The sequence below is a fragment of the Oncorhynchus gorbuscha genome, linkage group LG24 (assembly GCF_021184085.1).
Source record: "Oncorhynchus gorbuscha isolate QuinsamMale2020 ecotype Even-year linkage group LG24, OgorEven_v1.0, whole genome shotgun sequence".
NCBI lineage: Eukaryota > Metazoa > Chordata > Actinopteri > Salmoniformes > Salmonidae > Oncorhynchus > Oncorhynchus gorbuscha.
The window spans coordinates 51,687,657-51,706,335 of NC_060196.1; the positions used below are offsets into that span (position 1 = coordinate 51,687,657).

At 43.9% G+C, this 18,679-nt stretch overlaps 1 pseudogene; it reads right to left on the bottom strand.

The window, feature by feature from the left end:
* LOC124012266 overlaps positions 1 to 18,679 on the bottom strand; it is a 307,453-nt pseudogene that overhangs the window by 266,973 nt on the left and 21,801 nt on the right.

Here is an 18,679-nt window from a genome sequence, read left to right on the forward strand (position 1 = left end):
CCGCTGCCCTTCATTAAATGGGGCTCCGTTGTCTCATCACCCCCAACACATTCAAATGATCACTATATGGATTGACCATGCCTCCACAGCCAAAGTTCTATGGTATGCATGCCCTACTGAAGGACCCTAGCTAGTATGCGGAATAGGTGCTTGAGTTTGTCAGTCCACAAGTCTGCACCAATAATGCCAGCTTGGTGTGCAACGACCGGTGATGGTGAGTATAATCCGAGATACTGGAATATAATGACCTCTGATGTAACTTAGCTAACGACGTTAAATAATGTTATAATGTTTATAATGTTTATCAAGCTAGCTAGATAAGGGGGAGCGGTTGTTGTCTTGGCACCACACTGCCAGGTCTCTGACCTCGTCCCAATAGGCTATCTCGTCACTGATCAGGGCTTTCGGCAGGTTACCTTCGCTTCTTGGGCACAGGGACTATGGTGATCTGCTTGAAACATGTATCACAGACTCAGTAAGGGAGAGGTTGAAAAATGTCAGTGAAGACACTTGCCAGTTGGTCCGCGCATGCTCTGTGTACACGTCCTGGTAATCCATCTGGCCCCGAGGCCTTGTGAATGTTGATATTTTTAAAGGTCTTGCTCACATCGGCTACGGAGAGCGTGATCACACAGTCGTCCAGCTGGTGCGCTCATGTAGGGCTGTGGCTGTTACGAAATTTCGTCAGCCGGTGATTGTCAAGCCTATAACTGTCAGTCTCATGGTAATTGACCGTTAATTAACAAACACAGTTAGGGAACATCTACATTTAAAAAGTGTAATAAATCCATCTAATATAGCCTACACCTTCACAATAAATCAATTTATTTTAGACATGACATGAAGAAAATGTAGTCTATTTCAGAAGAACAGAATAGCATACTCTGAGTTTTCCTTATGTTAGGTCCTGATCTGGTTATACCATATGGCTGTGGGCTACACTAGTTCATTTAGCAGACAAGATTTGCTTAGAATTCCGTGGCATTATTTTATAGTATGAAGAATACAATTGAACAAAGCCGAATAAGATAGAAAGGATATATTCTCCCAACTATTTGAGGGAGTGCGCACGTGGCTATTCTGTGTTTGTCACGCCTTGGTCTTAGTATTTTGTGTTTTCTTTAATTATTTGTTCAGGCCAGGGTGTGACATGGGGTTATTGTATTGTCTTATTGGGGTTTTTGTAGGCATTGGGATTGTGGTTGATTAGGGGTGTGTCTAGTATAGGCTTGGCTGCCTGAGGCGGTTCTCAATCAGAGTCAGGTGATTCTTGTTGTCTCTGATGGGGAAACAGTATTTAGGTAGCCTGGGTTTCACTGTGTATTTCGTGGGTGATTGTTCCTGTCTCTGTGTAGTTTCACCAGATAGACTGTAATTAGGTTTCACGTTCCGTTTGTTGTTTTGTATTTTGTATAGTTATTTCATGTATCGTTTTTTTCCATTAAATTCATGAGTAACCACCACGCTGCATTTCGGTCCGACTCTCTTTCGACAAACGAAGAACGCCTTTACAGTGTTGACCGTTTAACAAAGAAATAGGTATTCCTAAATGCTTAATTTAGAGTTATTCATGTAACTTTAGTTGTTATACAAACGTTGGGTTATATGTTTTGATTTTAATACATTGTAAGGCTGTATGATGTGACTCTAATGATGATTTGAAAAAAGTTGCTTGAAAAGCATGTGCTCTGCTTTGTTTTTTTGCGGCGGCATACCCTTTGTGTGACCGTAATGCACCCTAAAAAAATCCAGGCCTTTTGCGGCCAGTGGCCGTCGTGCTCCGAAGCACCTCTCACATGGCTCTCACACGTCATCAGGTGTTTCTCACAGGCTACAAGTGAAGACAGACACTGCGGGGACGCAACTGCACGCGTCCTTATCCAATTCCGAGGTGCATATTGAAGATATTGGAAGAACTGCCCACATTTACTTTTCCTCAGCCAACAAGATGAGTAGGCTTAACGAACAGCAAAGGCACTAGCCTATGTCAATCTACCATTCCCCCATATTACAAAAGTGAACCTATTCAATTCTGTGCGAGAAATAAATATTCCAAACATAGTCTGGGACAGTTGTGGGATGCAATAGATCCCAAATTAACACAACCTCTAGCATCAAAAATACTTTTTTACGCAATGAGGCTGACGCAACAGACCAGAAGGTTTAGCTTAAAATGTTGATAAACTATTAGGCTATTTCTTCACATTAATCGCGCAGCAATGCACACATGGTATTAGGCTATAAGTGCGAATGCTCCATTAGCGGAAAACACCATTATGAAATCTGCAAATGTGATTATGCATGTAATGCTTTTATCGTGAAAATGATCTTCTACACCCATTGTAAATTCGATTAATGTGATTACTTTTAAGAAGTTATTTGTCCACTTTAGTTGTGACACAAACCTTACCAAAACATATAGGCCTTTGGGTGAGGCTACATGAGGTGTAGGCCATTCTTGAACATGGGGTGAGACATTGTTACCAATTTGTAAATAAAGCCAGTTTGTTATTTTGAATGATTTATTTGTGATTTTAGAGGGAGAGAAACCAAAAGCTTACAATCATCTCATGGGTCTTCCAGTCACGGGCATTGAACCAGCATCTGTAGCAACATAGCTTGTACTGCTATGCAGTGTCTTAGACCATTGCGCCACTCAGGCGCTGTACGACGTGACCGCTCGGGAGTGGCCTACAGTACTACAGTAAGATCAAAAATAAAGAAAAAACAAACCTTAGTCTAACAACAGTTTTAGTAAGTAATACTGAAGTCGTGCACAATTATCAGTTTCTATTTAGGTGTATGTCACCCACTCATTGTCAGTTAGAGACATAGTAGGACCCAAAAGCACAATAAGTCCTCTAACCCCCCCTTGCGCTGGTCTGGAGCAATTGAAGTGGTGACGCAGGGTACCGTACTCAACCACAAATTACCTCTAAGTCCAGCAGCAGAATCGCAAAACCTTTAGTGAAGCAGCCACTGCTTGTGGAGCAGTAGCAGCAGTGTATGTGGGGCAGTAGCAGCAGTGTATGTGGGGCAGTAGCGGCAGTGTATGTGGGGCAGTAGCGGCAGTGTATGTGGGGCAGTAGCAGCAGTGTATGTTGGGCAGTAGCAGCAGTGTATGTGGGACAGTAGCAGCAGTGTATGTGGAGCAGTAGCAGCAGTGTATGTGGGGCAGTAGCAGCAGTGCTTGTGGAGCAGTAGCGCAGTGCTTGTGGGGCAGTAGCGGCAGTGTATGTGGAGCAGTAGCGGCAGTGTATGTGGAGCAGTAGCGGCAGTGTATGTGGGGCAGTAGCAGCAGTGTATGTGGGGCAGTAGCAGCAGTGTATGTGGGGCAGTAGCGGCAGTGTATGTGGGGCAGTAGCAGCAGTGTATGTTGGGCAGTAGCAGCAGTGTATGTGGGGCAGTAGCAGCAGTGTATGTGGAGCAGTAGCAGCAGTGTATGTGGAGCAGTAGCAGCAGTGTATGTGGAGCAGTAGCAGCAGTGTATGTGGGGCAGTAGCAGCAGTGTATGTGGAGCAGTAGCGGCAGTGTATGTGGAGCAGTAGCGGCAGTGTATGTGGGGCAGTAGCGGCAGTGTATGTGGGGCAGTAGCAGCAGTGTATGTGGGGCAGTAGCAGCAGTGTATGTGGAGCAGTAGCAGCAGTGTATGTGGGGCAGTAGCAGCAGTGTATGTGGGGCAGTAGCAGCAGTGTATGTGGAGCAGTAGCGGCAGTGTATGTGGAGCAGTAGCGGCAGTGTATGTGGGGCAGTAGCAGCAGTGTATGTTGGGCAGTAGCAGCAGTGTATGTGGGGCAGTAGCGGCAGTGTATGTGGGGCAGTAGCGGCAGTGTATGTGGGGCAGTAGCGGCAGTGTATGTGGGGCAGTAGCGGCAGTGTATGTGGGGCAGTAGCAGCAGTGTATGTGGAGCAGTACAGTGTATGTGGGGCAGTAGCAACAGTGTATGTGGGGCAGTAGAGGCAGTGTATGTGGGGCAGTAGAGGCAGTGTATGTGGGGCAGTAGCAGCAGTGTATGTGGGGCAGTAGCAGCAGTGTATGTGGGGCAGTAGCAGCAGTGTATGTGGGGCAGTAGAGGCAGTGTATGTGGGGCAGTAGCAGCAGTGTATGTGGGGCAGTAGCAGCAGTGTATGTGGGGCAGTAGCAGCAGTGTATGTTGGGCAGTAGCAACAGTGTATGTGGTGCAGTAGCAACAGTGTATGTGGGGCAGTAGCAGCAGTGTATGTGGGGCAGTAGCAGCAGTGTATGTTGGGCAGTAGCAGCAGTGTATGTTGGGCAGTAGCGGCAGTGTATGTTGGGCAGTAGCAGCAATGTATGTGGGGCAGTAGAGGCAGTGTATGTGGTGAGTTTGAAATTGTGATTGTGTGTGTGTGTGGCATCAGTATGCACGTGTGCGCATGTGTGTGTATGGGTGTATATAGTGTGTGCGTGAGTGTGTGAATGTGTGTTGTGTAAATATGTGTGTATGTGTGAGTACTGGTATCGTCCCAGGCCTAGAACACACACACACACACACACACACAGCTAGGAACATGCGGTTCCAGAGCCAGTTCGATGGAACTGATTAGATTAGGGGGTTATAGATTACCTCTAAGGGGGTTATAGATCACCTATAGATTAACTCTAAGGGGTAACAGAGAGCAAAAACAGTTTCTGATTATGATGATTCAGTTTGTGTGTAAGATGTATGTTATCTGTGCTCAGCAGCAACAACTTCACTCACAGCACAAAAGAATGCTCATCCCTGGTACAGAGACAATTCTCCTCCTAACTCAAACACAATAAATCTATCGGTCTACAAAAAAAAAACATTCAAACCAGGAAAAAGCAGATGTGTGGAAAAGACCCAACCACCTGCAGCCGCCCACATGACCAGTGATTAGCCCTCCAATCACCTGTGATCTGACAGAGCCAAATAGCAAGGTATAATTCACATGTAATTGACTGGTATGCAGAGCAGAGTTAATAGCCCAATTATCCGGCCACACGCCTCATGCATTTTAGCTGAGAGCCAAAAGATAGAGGTGTCAATCAGCCAAAACTGCTTAGTAGCAGTCGGAAAATGGAACCCTATTCTCTATAGAGTGCACTACTTTTGACCAGAGCTCTATGGGATAGGGCATAAAACAGTAGTGCGGTGTTTAGACACTGCCTAGTGACAGCGTTTTTGGACACTGCCTAGTGACAGCGTTTTTGGACACTGCCTAGTGACAGCGTTTTTGGACACTGCCTAGTGTCATCGTTTTTGGACACTGCCTAGTGTCATCGTTTTTGGACACTGTCTAGTGTCATCGTTTTTGGACACTGCCTAGTGACAGCGTTTTTGGACACTGCCTAGTGTCAGCGTTTTTGGACACTGCCTAGTGTCATCGTTTTTGGACACTGCCTAGTGTCAGCGTTTTTGGACACTGCCTAGTGTCAGCGTTTTTCGACACTGCCTAGTGTCATCGTTTTTGGACACTGCCTAGTGTCATCGTTTTTGGACACTGCCTAGTGTCATCGTTTTTGGACACTGCTTAGTGACAGCGTTTTTGGACACTGCCTAGTGTCAGCGTTTTTGGACACTGCCTAGTGTCATCGTTTTTGGACACTGCCTAGTGTCAGCGTTTTTGGACACTGCCTAGTGACAGCGTTTTTTCATCGGACACTGCCTAGTGACACTGCCTAGTTTTTGGACACTGCCTAGTGTCATCGTTTTTGGACACTGCCTAGTGTCAGCGTTTTTGGACACTGCCTAGTGACATCGTTTTTGGACACTGCCTAGTGACAGCGTTTTTGGACACTGCCTAGTGACAGCGTTTTTGGACACTGCCTAGTGACAGCGTTTTTGGACACTGCCTAGTGACAGCGTTTTTGGACACTGCCTAGTGTCAGCGTTTTTGGACACTGCCTAGTGTCAGCGTTTTTGGACACTGCCTAGTGTCAGCGTTTTTGGACACTGCCTAGTGACAGCGTTTTTGGACACTGCCTAGTGACAGCGTTTTTGGACACTGCCTAGTGTAAATGTTCTCCACCAGCTGCAGTTAGGGGTTTAAAAAGCTAACCGGCACAATCATATCAAATTCAAAATCAACCAATCCTCGAGCTGGAGAGAGTGGGCGATAAGTTAGCCTATACCAGTGCAGCTTCCTAATATTTATCTCAATCATATACGCTGACTGAGAAGTTTCTATGTCAACTAATTGAGGTGTAAAGGAACATTTTGTGTAGAACCGTGATGGTGTTGTGGTAACACCCATCGGTACGTGTCACTTAGCCTAAACAATGTCCTGTTGTTACGTGTCACTTAGCCTATACAACTTTGTGTCGTTACGTGTCACTTAGCCTAAACAACGTCCTATCGTTACGTCTCACTTAGCCTATACAACGTCCTGTCGTTACGTGTCACTTAGCCTAAACAACGTCCTGTCGGTACGTGTCACTTAGCCTATACAACGTCCTGTCGGTACGTGTCACTTAGCCTATACAAAGTCCTGTCGGTACGTGTACGTGTCACTTAGCCTAAACAACGTCCTGTCGTTACGTGTCACTTAGCCTATACAACGTCCTGTCGGTACGTGTCACTTAGCCTAAACAACGTCCTGTCGTTACGTGTCACTTAGCCTATACAACGTCCTATCGATACGTGTCACTTAGCCTATACAACGTCCTGTCGGTACGTGTCACTTACCCTAAACAACGTCCTGTCGGTACGGGTCACTTACCCTAAACAACGTCCTGTCGGTACGTGTCACTTAGCCTATACAACGTCCTGTCGGTACGTGTCACTTAGCCTAAACAACGTGCTGTCGGTACGTGTCACTTCGCCTAAACAACGTCCTTTCGTTACATGTCACTTACCCTAAACAACGTCCTGTCGGTACGGGTCACTTAGCCTAAACAACGTCCTGTCGGTACGGGTCACTTCGCCTAAACAACGTCCTTTCGTTACGTGTCACTTAGCCTAAACAACGTCCTGTCGGTACGTGTCACTTAGCCTATACAACGTCCTGTCGTTACGTGTCACTTAGCCTAAACAACGTGCTGTCGGTACGTGTCACTTAGCCTAAACAACGTCCTGTCGGTACGTGTCACTTAGCCTATACAACGTCCTGTCGGTACGTGTCACTTAGCCTAAACAACGTCCTGTCGCTACGTGTCACTTAGCCTAAACAACGTCCTGTCGGTACGTGTCACTTAGCCTATACAACGTCCTGTCGGTACGTGTCACTTAGCCTAAACAACGTCCTGTCGGTACGTGTCACTTAGCCTAAACAACGTCCTGTCGGTACGTGTCACTTAGCCTAAACAACGTCCTGTCGGTACGTGTCACTTAGCCTAAACAACGTCCTGTCGGTACGTGTCACTTAGCCTAAACAACGTCCTGTCGGTACGTGTCACTTAGCCTAAACAACGTCCTGTCGGTACGTGTCACTTAGCCTAAACAACGTCCTGTCGGTACGTGTCACTTCGCCTAAACAACGTCCTGCAGGAGATTGGGGTTCAATCCCCAAGTCCACTGTTTCTCCTACTTGACCGTCTCCCCATTTTAGCTACTTTAAAAATAAAAATAAATTATCATGGAATAATCCTATTCTTTGAAGGTTTGAGAGGCAACATTGTCAGGTTCATAAGCCTGCCAGAGCGACAGGGAGTAAGGAAGAGGACTCTTGGACAGAGGAGACATCACCTCAGTGGACAGCTACACTAAGCCTACCAGGATGCAACTGTTAGTGATGGCAGGAAGAAGTATGAAGTGTGTTGCTGAAAAATAAATACAAAAATACTTGAAAAATATTCATAAGGAAATTAACTTGATTGTTCCACTTCAGTTTGGGAGATAGGCCTACACACAACAGCTCTAAAGTTGCAGCAGTACTGTGTCACCAGTACAATCAAATCAAAAGCAGCCATACACAAAATCTAATCCAATCACGATCAGGCCTCTAACGAGCAAGAAAATTATTTGCCATAATAGTTTACACTGAGCTTAAGTTCTTTCCCTAAGCGGCCCAACATCAGCCCCAAGTAGTTGATTTCATACAATACAGCCAGACTACTTTACCAGCATTGCATCAAATTAGATTTGTATAGGTCGTTATTAGATTTGTATAGGTCGTTATTAGATTTGTATAGGTCGTTATTAGATTTGTATAGGTCGTTATTAGATTTGTATAGGTCGTTATTAGATTTGTATAGGTCGTTAAGGGGAGACAGACAGTGGTGATGTACATCAAGCAGCTAAGTAAACATGGTGGCTATTTAAAGACTGTCTTCGTCCCAAATAACATCCTATCCCCTATATAGTGGATAGTATAATAACACCCTATTCCCCAAAAGTAGTGCACTGTGTAAGGAATAGGGTGTCATTTGGGAAGCAGACAGAACTGGAGCCCAGGAGGAGCCCTGGTCTATAACACTTACTGTCCTGAGGCTCAAAGCACACTACTGGCTGGCCCCTCTTCCTGAATCCATACTGCAGCCCCCTTCCTCTTTATAGCCCTGGATCAATCCATCCTGATGGCCCAGGATCAATCCATCCTGATGGCCCAGGATCAATCCATCCTGATGGCCCTGGATCAATCCATCCTGATGGCCCTGGATCAATCCATCCTGATGGCCCTGGATCAATCCATCCTGATGGCCCTGGATCAATCCATCCTGATGGCCCTGGATCAATCCATCCTGATGGCCCTGGATCAATCCATCCTGATGGCCCTGGATCAATCCATCCTGATGGCCCTGGATCAATCCATCCTGATGGCCCTGGATCAATCCATCCTGATGGCCCTGGATCAATCCATCCTGATGGCCCTGGATCAATCCATCCTGATGGCCCTGGATCAATCCATAATCACTTTGGGACCAGATGGTTGTGTATTGTAAGGACCTGGCCATCCCTACCTTCAGGCTGCGCTCAAACCCAACACCCCAACCCGAGCACTCAATTCCGCCTACCTCTGGTCTCTTTGCAACTCCCTCTCAGCCCAGTCCAAGCTCTACTCTCTCCATGCACCCCAATGGTGGAACCAGCTTCACCCTGAAGCTAGAACAGAGAGTCCTGTCCATCTTCCCAAAAGCACCAAAGAGCATCTTAAATAATCCCCCTCCTCACCTTGACCTGCCCCTAAATAAAATGAAAATAATAATCTCCTGAGCCAACACTTTCACTTGACAATCCTCCTCCCCCAACCCCCCTTTCAAGCTCTGACTTAGATACTTCAATGAGGAAAAGTTAGAGATGCACGCGCGCGCACACACACACACAAACACACACACGCACACACACACACACATCTATGCATCTATGCACCCAACATATCATAAGTCAGTTTATCACTTGAACAAAACCCGGCACTCGGGTAGTCAGTTAACAAGTCGTATATAGGCATAGGCTATGTGCTATGTATAAAAGAGTCCACCATGTATACAGTGGGGCAAAAAAGTATTTAGTCAGCCACCAATTGTGCAAGTTCTCCAACTTAAAATGATGAGAGAGGCCTGTAATTTCCATCATAGGTACACTACAACTATGACAGACAAAATGAGAAAAAAATCCAGAAAATCACATTGTAGGATTTTTAATTAATTAATTTGCAAATTATGATGGAAAATAAGTATTTAGTCACCTACAAACAAGCAAGATCTCTGGCTCTCACAGACCTGTAACTTCTTCTTCAAGAGGCTCCTCTGTTCTCCACTCGTTACCTCTATTAATGGCACCTGTTTGAACTTGTTATCAGTATAAAAGACACCTGTCCACAACCTCAAACAGTCACACTCCAAACTCCACTATGGCCAAGACCAAAGAGCTGTCAAAGGACACCAGAAACAAAATTGTAGACCTGCACCAGGCTGGGAAGACTGAATCTGCAATAGGTAAGCAGCTTGGTTTGAAGAAATCAACTGTGGGAGTAATTATTAGGAAATGGAAGACATACAAGACCACTGATAATCTCCCTCGATCTGGGGCTCCACGCAAGATCTCACCCCAGATAGCTGGGACTAAAGTAACAAAGCCTACCATCAGCAAGGGCATCGAAGATGAAAAGTGGCTGGGTCGTTCAGCATGACAATGATCCCAAACACACCGCCCGGGCAACAAAGGAGTGGCTTCGTAAGAAGCATTTTAAGGTCCTGGAGTGGCCTAGCCAGTCTCCAGATCTCAACCCCATAGAAAATCTTTGGAGAGAGTTGAAAGTCCGTGTTGCCCAGGAACAGCCCCAAAACATCACTGCTCTAGAGGAGATCTGCATGGAGGAATGGGCCAAAATACCAGCAACAGTGTGTGAAAACCTTGTGAAGACTTACTGAAAACGTTTGACCTATGTCATTGCCAACAAAGGGTATATAACAAAGTATTGAGATAAACTTTTGTTATTGACCAAATACTTATTTTTCACCATCATTTGCAAATAAATTAATTAAAAATCCTACAATGTGATTTTCTGGATTTTTTTTCTCATTTTGTCTGTCATAGTTGAAGTGTACCTATGATGAAAATCACAGGCCTCTCTCATCTTTTTAAGTGGGAGAACATGCACAATTGGTGGCTGACTAAATACTTTTTTGCCCCACTGTACATTCCATATTATGAAAAGCAGTGAGATCCCAACAGTAATGGTAACTGTCATGTTACTATAATACATTAGATTGTCAAACAAGATCCACAATAATACTAAGAGAAAGAATAGCAATCTACAGGAATACAAGTACTAGGGATATTAGAAGTAGTACTAATAGTACTAGGAATACTAGGAGGAATACTAGGAATTTACTGGAATACTAGGAGGAATATTAGGAATCTACAGGAATACTAGGAATCTACAAGAATAGTTGGATCTAAAGGAATACTAGGAGGAATACTATGAGCACTAGAAATACTAAGAGGAATCTACAGGAACACAGGAATCAAGAAAGATCCACAATAATACTAAGAGAAATACTATCAATCAATAGGAATACTAGAACTAAGAATACTAGAAGGAATACTTAGAGTAATATGAATAATAGAAGGAATACTAAGAGGAATACAAATAATCTACAGGAATACAAGAAATCTAAAGGAATACAATGAGGAATATTCAGAGGAATACTAGAAGGAATACTAGGAATCTACAGGAATACTAGGTCCTACTAAGAATCTACAATAATACTAGAATGAATACTAGGAGTACTAGGAATACTTGGAATATACAGGAATAGTAGGAATACTAGGAGTACTAGAAAAACTAAGAGGAATACTAGGAATCTACAGGAAAACTAGGAATACTAGGTCCTACTAGGAAACTACAGGAATACTAGGAATCTACAGGAAAACTAGGAATACTAGGTCCTACTAGGAATCTACAGGAAGGAGGACTTGAAAAACTAAGGGGGAATACTAGGAGGAATACTAAAAATCTACAGTAATTCTAGGAATCTACAGGAATACAAGGATCTACAGGAATACTGGGAGGAATACTACTTATCTACAGGAATACTAGGGAGGTTATACAAGGAATCTACAGGAATACTAGAAGGTTATACTAGGAATCTACAGGACTCAACCTGTGTCGCTCATTCAGCCGACAGAAACGTTCAACCAGTTTTCCCCATTAAGCAGCGAGTCGGAGTCTGAGGCCAAGCCTTCTCTTGTCTCTACTCCTCCCGTTACGGGGTCTGATACGCTGAAGCTTCCCACCATTACCCGCAATATTAGACATAAAACAAATCATCCAGCGATCATACACTGTTTACTAGGGGGCAGGGCTTCCGACGTTAAGGCTAATCTGAAGATGGTGCTGGATAAAGCTAAAACTGGCAAGTGTAAAGAGTATAGAGATATTGTTATCCACGTCGGCACCAACGATGTTCAGATGAAACAGTCAGAGGTCACCAAGCGCAACATAGCTTCAGCGTGTAAATCAGCTAGAAAGATGTGTCGGAATCGAGTAATTGTCTCTGGCCCCCTCCCAGTTAGGGGGAGTGATGAGCTCTACAGCAGAGTCTCACAACTCAATCGCTGGTTGAAAACTGTTTTCTGCCCCTCCCAAAAGATAGAATTTGTAGATAATTGGCCCTCTTTCTGGGACTCACCCACAAACAGGACCAAGCCTGACCTGCTGAGGAGTGACGGACTCCATCCTAGCTCGAGGGGTGCTCTCATCTTACCTACCAACATAGACAGGGCTCTATAACTCCTCTAGCTCCACGATGAAATAGGGTGCAGGCCAGGCAGCAGGCTGTTAGCCAGCCTGCCAGCTTAGTGGAGTCTGCCACTAGCACAGTCAGTGTAGTCAGCTCAGCTATCCCCATTGAGACCGTGGGCAAAATTAAACATGGCAGTGTTCGCCTTAGCAATCTCACTAGGATAAAGACCTCCATTCCTGCCATTATTGACAGAGATTGTGATACCTAACATCTCAAAATAGGGCTACTTAATGTTATAACCCTTACTCCAAAGGCAGTTATAGTCAATGAACTAATCACTGATCATAATCTTCATGTGATTGGCCTGACTGAAACATGGCTTAAGCCTGACGAATTTACTGTGTTAAATGAGGCCTCACCTCCTGGTTACACTAGAGACCATATCCCCTGTGCATCCCGCAAAGGCGGAGGTGTTGCTAACATTTACGATAGCAAATTTCAATTTACAAAAAAAAATATGTTTTCGTCTTTTGAGATTCTAGTCATGAAATCTATGCAGCCTACTCAATCACTTTTTATAGCTACTATTTACAGGCGTCCTGGGCCATATACAGCGTTCCTAATTGAGTTCCCTGAATTCCTATCGGACTTTGTAGTCATAGCAGATAATATTCAAATTTTTGGTGACTTTAATATTCACATGAAAAAGTCCACAGACCCAATCCAAAAGGAATACTAGGACTACTAAGAGGAATACTAGGACTACTAAGAGGAATACTAGGACAAGTGGAGGAATACTAGGACTACTAGGAGGAATACTAGGACTACTAGGAGGAATAGGAGGACTACTAGGAGGAATACTAGGACTACTAAGAGGAATACTAGGACTACTAAGAGGAATAATAGGACACGTGGAGGAATACTAGGACTACTAGGCGGAATAGGAGGACTACTAGGAGGAATACTAGGACTACTAGGAGGAATAGGAGGAGTATTAGGAGGTATACTAGGACTACTAGGAGGAATACTAGGACTACTTTGAGGAATAGGAGAACTACTAGGAGGAATAGGAGGACTACTAGGAGGAATACTAGAACTACTAGGAGGAATATTAGGACTACTAGGAGGAATAGGAGGACTACTAGGAGGAATAGGAGGACTACTAGGAGGACTACTAGGAGGAATATTAGGACTACTAGGAGGAATTCTAGGACTACTAGGAGGAATATTAGGACTACTAGGAGGAATACTAGGACTACTATGAGGAATATTAGGACTACTAGGAGGAATAGGAGGACTACTAGGAGGAATATTAGGACTACTAGGAGGAATACTAGGACTACTAGGAGGAATATTAGGACTACTAGGAGGAATACTAGGACTACTAGGAGGAATAGGAGGACTACTAGGAGGAATATTAGGATTACTAGGAGGAATAGGAGGACTACTAGGAGGAATATTAGGACTACTGGGAGGAATACTAGGACTACTAGGAGGAATACTAGGACTACTAGGAGGAATAGGAGGACTACTAGGAGGAATATTAGGACTACTAGGAGGAATAGGAGGACTACTAGGAGGAATACTAGGACTACTAGGAGGAATAGGAGGACTACTAGGAGGAATATTAGGATTACTAGGAGGAATAGGAGGACTACTAGGAGGAATACTAGGACTACTAGGAGGAATATTAGGACTACTAGGAGGAATACTAGGACTACTAGGAGGAATAGGAGGACTACTAGGAGGAATACTAGGACTACTAGGACAAGTGGAGGAAAACTAGGACAAGTAGAGGAATACTAGGACAAGTAGAGGAAAACTAGGACAAGTAGAGGAATACTAGGACAAGTAGAGGAATACTAGGACAAGTAGAGGAAAACTAGGACAAGTGGAGGAATACTAGGACAAGTGGAGGAATACTAGGACAAGTAGAGGAAAACTAGGACAAGTGGAGGAATACTAGGACAAGTAGAGGGATACTAGGACTACTAGGAGAAATACTACAAGGAATAATAGGACAAGTGGAGGAATACTGGGACTACTAGGAATCTTAAGGAATACAATGACTACTAGGAATCTTAAGGAATACTATGACTTAGAGAAAGATTTTCCTCCTTTACAGTCAGAGCATGACAATGTGGATGACAATCATACAGTAGACAAATAATTAACTAAGAGATGAGCCTTGGCCAACGATGTGTCAAAGCTGCCAATTTCGCTGTGGGAGAATAGGGCCTCAACACCACCCCCACCTCCCTATAAAACAGCAGTCATTCTCTACAACAACAGCTACTGCCAAACAGACTGGTGATGTGTGTGTGCGTGCGTGCGAATAAATACAGTAGGGAGTCTACACCATCTCTACAAAGTCCACGGGCCCCGTGGGAGGAACACATCAATTCAAAGGAAACACATTTAAAGGAGAGGGTATCACATGTGTCTAGCTACTCCTGGGCAAGAGAAATGTAGAATTTTACATCAACGCAAGATATAAGCCATTTGCTTCAGGTAGTTATCAGTCAGGGAGATAGTTCAGATCCTATAAGGAATGTCTTTAAGTATGTACACAGTGTGGCACAGTGTAAGTTTATCCAAAGCTACGAATATGTGATTGAGAGAGGAAACCATCCTCTGAAAGGATCGGATAGGTGTGTAAGAGAAGACTGGGGGTCAGCCTGACGAACCAAACTACTTAGTAATCTCCTCCATATAACCTAACTCTCACATGCACACACACATTGAATCAAAACAAATATATATATTTAAAAAATGTGATTACTGATCAATTAAAATCAAATCAGTGAATAACATGTTTTGTCACATGTGCCGAATACAACAGTTGTTGATGATGAGCTCCATCCTAGATTGTGGTGACGATAGGGCAGAAGACTTTATAAGGCCCATGGTCATCCTGTCCTGGAATTGACCCCTAGGGGTCTAGGGCTCGCAGCCAGCTGTCTGCTCTGTTAAAGAGCTCTGTCAGAGTGTTCTGTACACAGGTGCCTCCTTGGGGGCCAGGGGTCTCTGAGTTCTCATCCCGTCACCACCATTAATAACGGCATTGGCCCTGCCTCACTCGCTGAATAGACAGCTCTGCTGCTCACCTCTTCAGCTTACCTCTTCAGACACCACGGAGGGAGTGAAAGAGGGAAGAAAAGGAGGTAGGAAGGACACTTGGAGAGGGAGAAGGAAGAAAGGGAGGGCAGTTGGGAAAAAAGAGGGCACAGAGAGGCAGGGAAGGAAGGAGGACGCAGGAAGAGTGGAGGAGAGGGATTTCGAAAATACTGTAATTTCGAAAATTATTCTAAAAATAGTTCCTGTGCTGGCTAGCTCTCTGTCCTCAAGGCCTGGATGACCTTCAGAGAACCTCTGCTATAATGAAGATGCCCTTTTAACAACACTGAACAAAAATATGCTCCCATGTTAAACAAAAGATCACAGAAATTTTCTTTCTGCACAAATGTGTATTTCTCTAAAATATTGTGCAGAAATGTGTTTACATCCTTGTTCGTGAAGCATTCTCCTTTGCCAAGATAATCCATCCACCTGACGGGTGTGGCATATCAAGAAATTGCTTAAACAGCATGATCATTACACAGGTGCACATTGTGCCAGGGACAATGAAAGGCCACTCTAAAATGTGCAATTTTGTCACACAACACAATGCTACATATGTCTCAAGTTTTGAGGGAGTGTGCAATTGGCATGCTGACTGCAGGAATGTCCACCAGAGCTGTTGTCAGAGATTTTACATGTTCAGTTCTCTACCATAAGCCGCCTCCAACATCGTTTTTGAGAATTTGGCAGTACGTCCAACTGGCCTCAATGTTGATGTCAACGAGTACCCCATGGTGGCGGTGGGGTTATGGTATGGGCAGGCATAAGCTACGGACAACGAACACAATTCCATTTTATCGATGGCAATTGCAATGCACAGAGATACTGTGACGAGATCCTAGGGCCAATTGTCGTGCCATTCATCTGCTGCCATCACCTCATGTTTCAGCATGATAATGCACTGCCCCATGATGCAAGGATCTGTGCACAATTCTTAGAAGCTGAAAATGTCCCAGTTCTTCCATGGCCTGTATACTCACCAGACATGTCACTCGCTGAGCAGGTTTGGGACGTTCTGACGTTTATGACAGCGTGTTCCAGTTTCCGCCAGGTCTGTCACTGCCAACCCTGTCCAACTTTTTAGAGTACCAGACGCGTGCGGCAAATTGGCGATTCAACTCGCAAATCTTGTGCAAAGGCATTTTAGAAGCATTGCCTCTATAGCTAATACCTGACACTCAGTCATCCTTCATCGCTCAGTCTTCTAGACTCCCGACTCCATTTAATGGCATTATGTTTATTTATTTTTGATTATACTTTTGTAATGCTTTTTGTGACGTGAATCTTACTTGCAGTTACAGTATCAGGTTGCGTGATCCTCGTAATGTTACGTGGAAAATACAACTAATGGGACGCAGAATTAAATGTGAAATCAAACTCGCACAAATGCGACCAGTAATTTGTCATATTTTAATTTAATCTCACAGTAGCAAATTAACTGCTGGCACTTTAGAGCCCACTGAATATCCATCTTATGGTCGCTAAGGTTAGCTTGGAATAATTAGTGTTTTCTGGTCCATAACACAGAGTCGAAAAGGGATTTGTCCATGTGTTCACGGACAGCTGACGGTCGGCAAACTCAGCATCACAACAAACAGGAGGAGGGGCAGACACCGGGTAGCTTCGTCCAATAATGATGGAGATTAATACATGTCCGTTGACACAACTCACATGTCTGTGTGTTGCAGCTTGAGAATCGGGATGTTAGATTTCCTCAGTGGATTTATTTTTTATAAAAAAAATATTATAATAATAAAATAAGGCCCTATTCATTTCTGCGTACCTATAACGCGGATCTCGTACCTGCGTACCTTGACAGAGAATTGTGTAGCTGGTACGAAAAATGCGTGCATGTTGGCAGGTCTGCATTGAAGAGGGGACAACCTTCCACAGGCCACAATCAACAACCTGATCAACTCTATGAGAAGGAGTTGTGGTGGTCACACCAGATACTGACTGGCTTTCTGATCCACACTCCTACTTATTTTTTTTAAGGTATCTTTGACCAACCAATGAATATCTGTATTCCCAGTAGGACTGGTCGACTGATTGGTCCATTGGCTGTTGGTCGACAGATAATTTTTTTTTGTCTGGCAGTTGCAATTTAAAAATAATAATAATAACAATGCTATTGAAGTCCCTCAGTGGACTAACCCATTGTGGAGGCTGCAGGCTGCACATCAGTATCACCAGTGGAACATTTACCTTTAATTACCATTTCTAATCTACAATGTTCGTTTGGTTACAATGTTCGTTTGGTTATTCCAATTTATTCATTGTGTTTTGTTTGTAGCGCTCCTGTCAATCTTGAGTAAGGACGCACACCTGATTACACATAGAAGTAGGCCTAGGCTACCTGGCCTGTGCGCAAATGTAGGCCTACAAATGTGTCCATTAGGGGATCCGATAGTATTTCTGATTGCCTTAACTCACCACCACTAATGAGTTGTGGAGCTTCTCAAAGTAATTGTTCTTCACCTCAAACAACAACTTGGCTGGACCAAGTTGATACAATGTTTCAAGTTCCTTGCAGAGAGGCTGTGCATAGCTAAAAAACATGTTTTATCAGGATATTGTCTACCTGCAGGCTGCAGTGTTTTGATTTGTTAGCTTCAGGTAGGCTATTTTTACATACCTGGCAATGGAAATAGAAGTTAGTTTTAGATTTGTAGAATTTTCAGTTAGATTTCATTTTCATGAATCACATGACAATGATTTTGAGTTATGTGCATTTGAAAATCATAACTGGCACGCAGATTTGTAGAAATGGTAAATTGGCACTACAAATGGGAAAGGTTGCCAACCCCTGGTGTAGCCTATTACTGGCTTAATGGCGTAATGGCAGAACCTGCAAAGGCCAGCAGCGCAGGAGAAGGTTGTTGATCTCTAATATAATAATAATAATATATTCCATTTAGCAGACGCTTTTATCCAAAGCGACTTACAGTCATGTGTGCATACATTCTACGTATGGGTGGTCCCGGGAATCGAACCCACTACCCTGGCGTTACAAGCGCCATGCTCTACCAACTGAGCTTGAGTCATTTGTGTGGTCTTAACTATTTAATGACAGTGTGCTTAAATTATCAGACATGCTCCGTAGCCTACATATAGGGTGTGTTTTTATGGAAAAATACACATTTTAACATTTCGACCAGTCGATTGTTCCAAAGAACAGGGACAGCCCTAACTCCCAGTCATGTGAAATCCATAGATTAGGGCCTAATGAATATATTTCAATTTCCTGATTTGCTTATATGAACTGTAACTAAGTAAAATCTTTGTGTTACGGTTTTCTTCCGCGTGGTAATTTACATACATGTTTAATAAAGCAGAAAAGCGAACAATACAAAAACAACAAACGTAATGTGAAAACCTATACAGCCTATCTGGTGAACAACAAACACAGAGATGGGAACAATCACCCACGAAACACTCAAACAATATGGC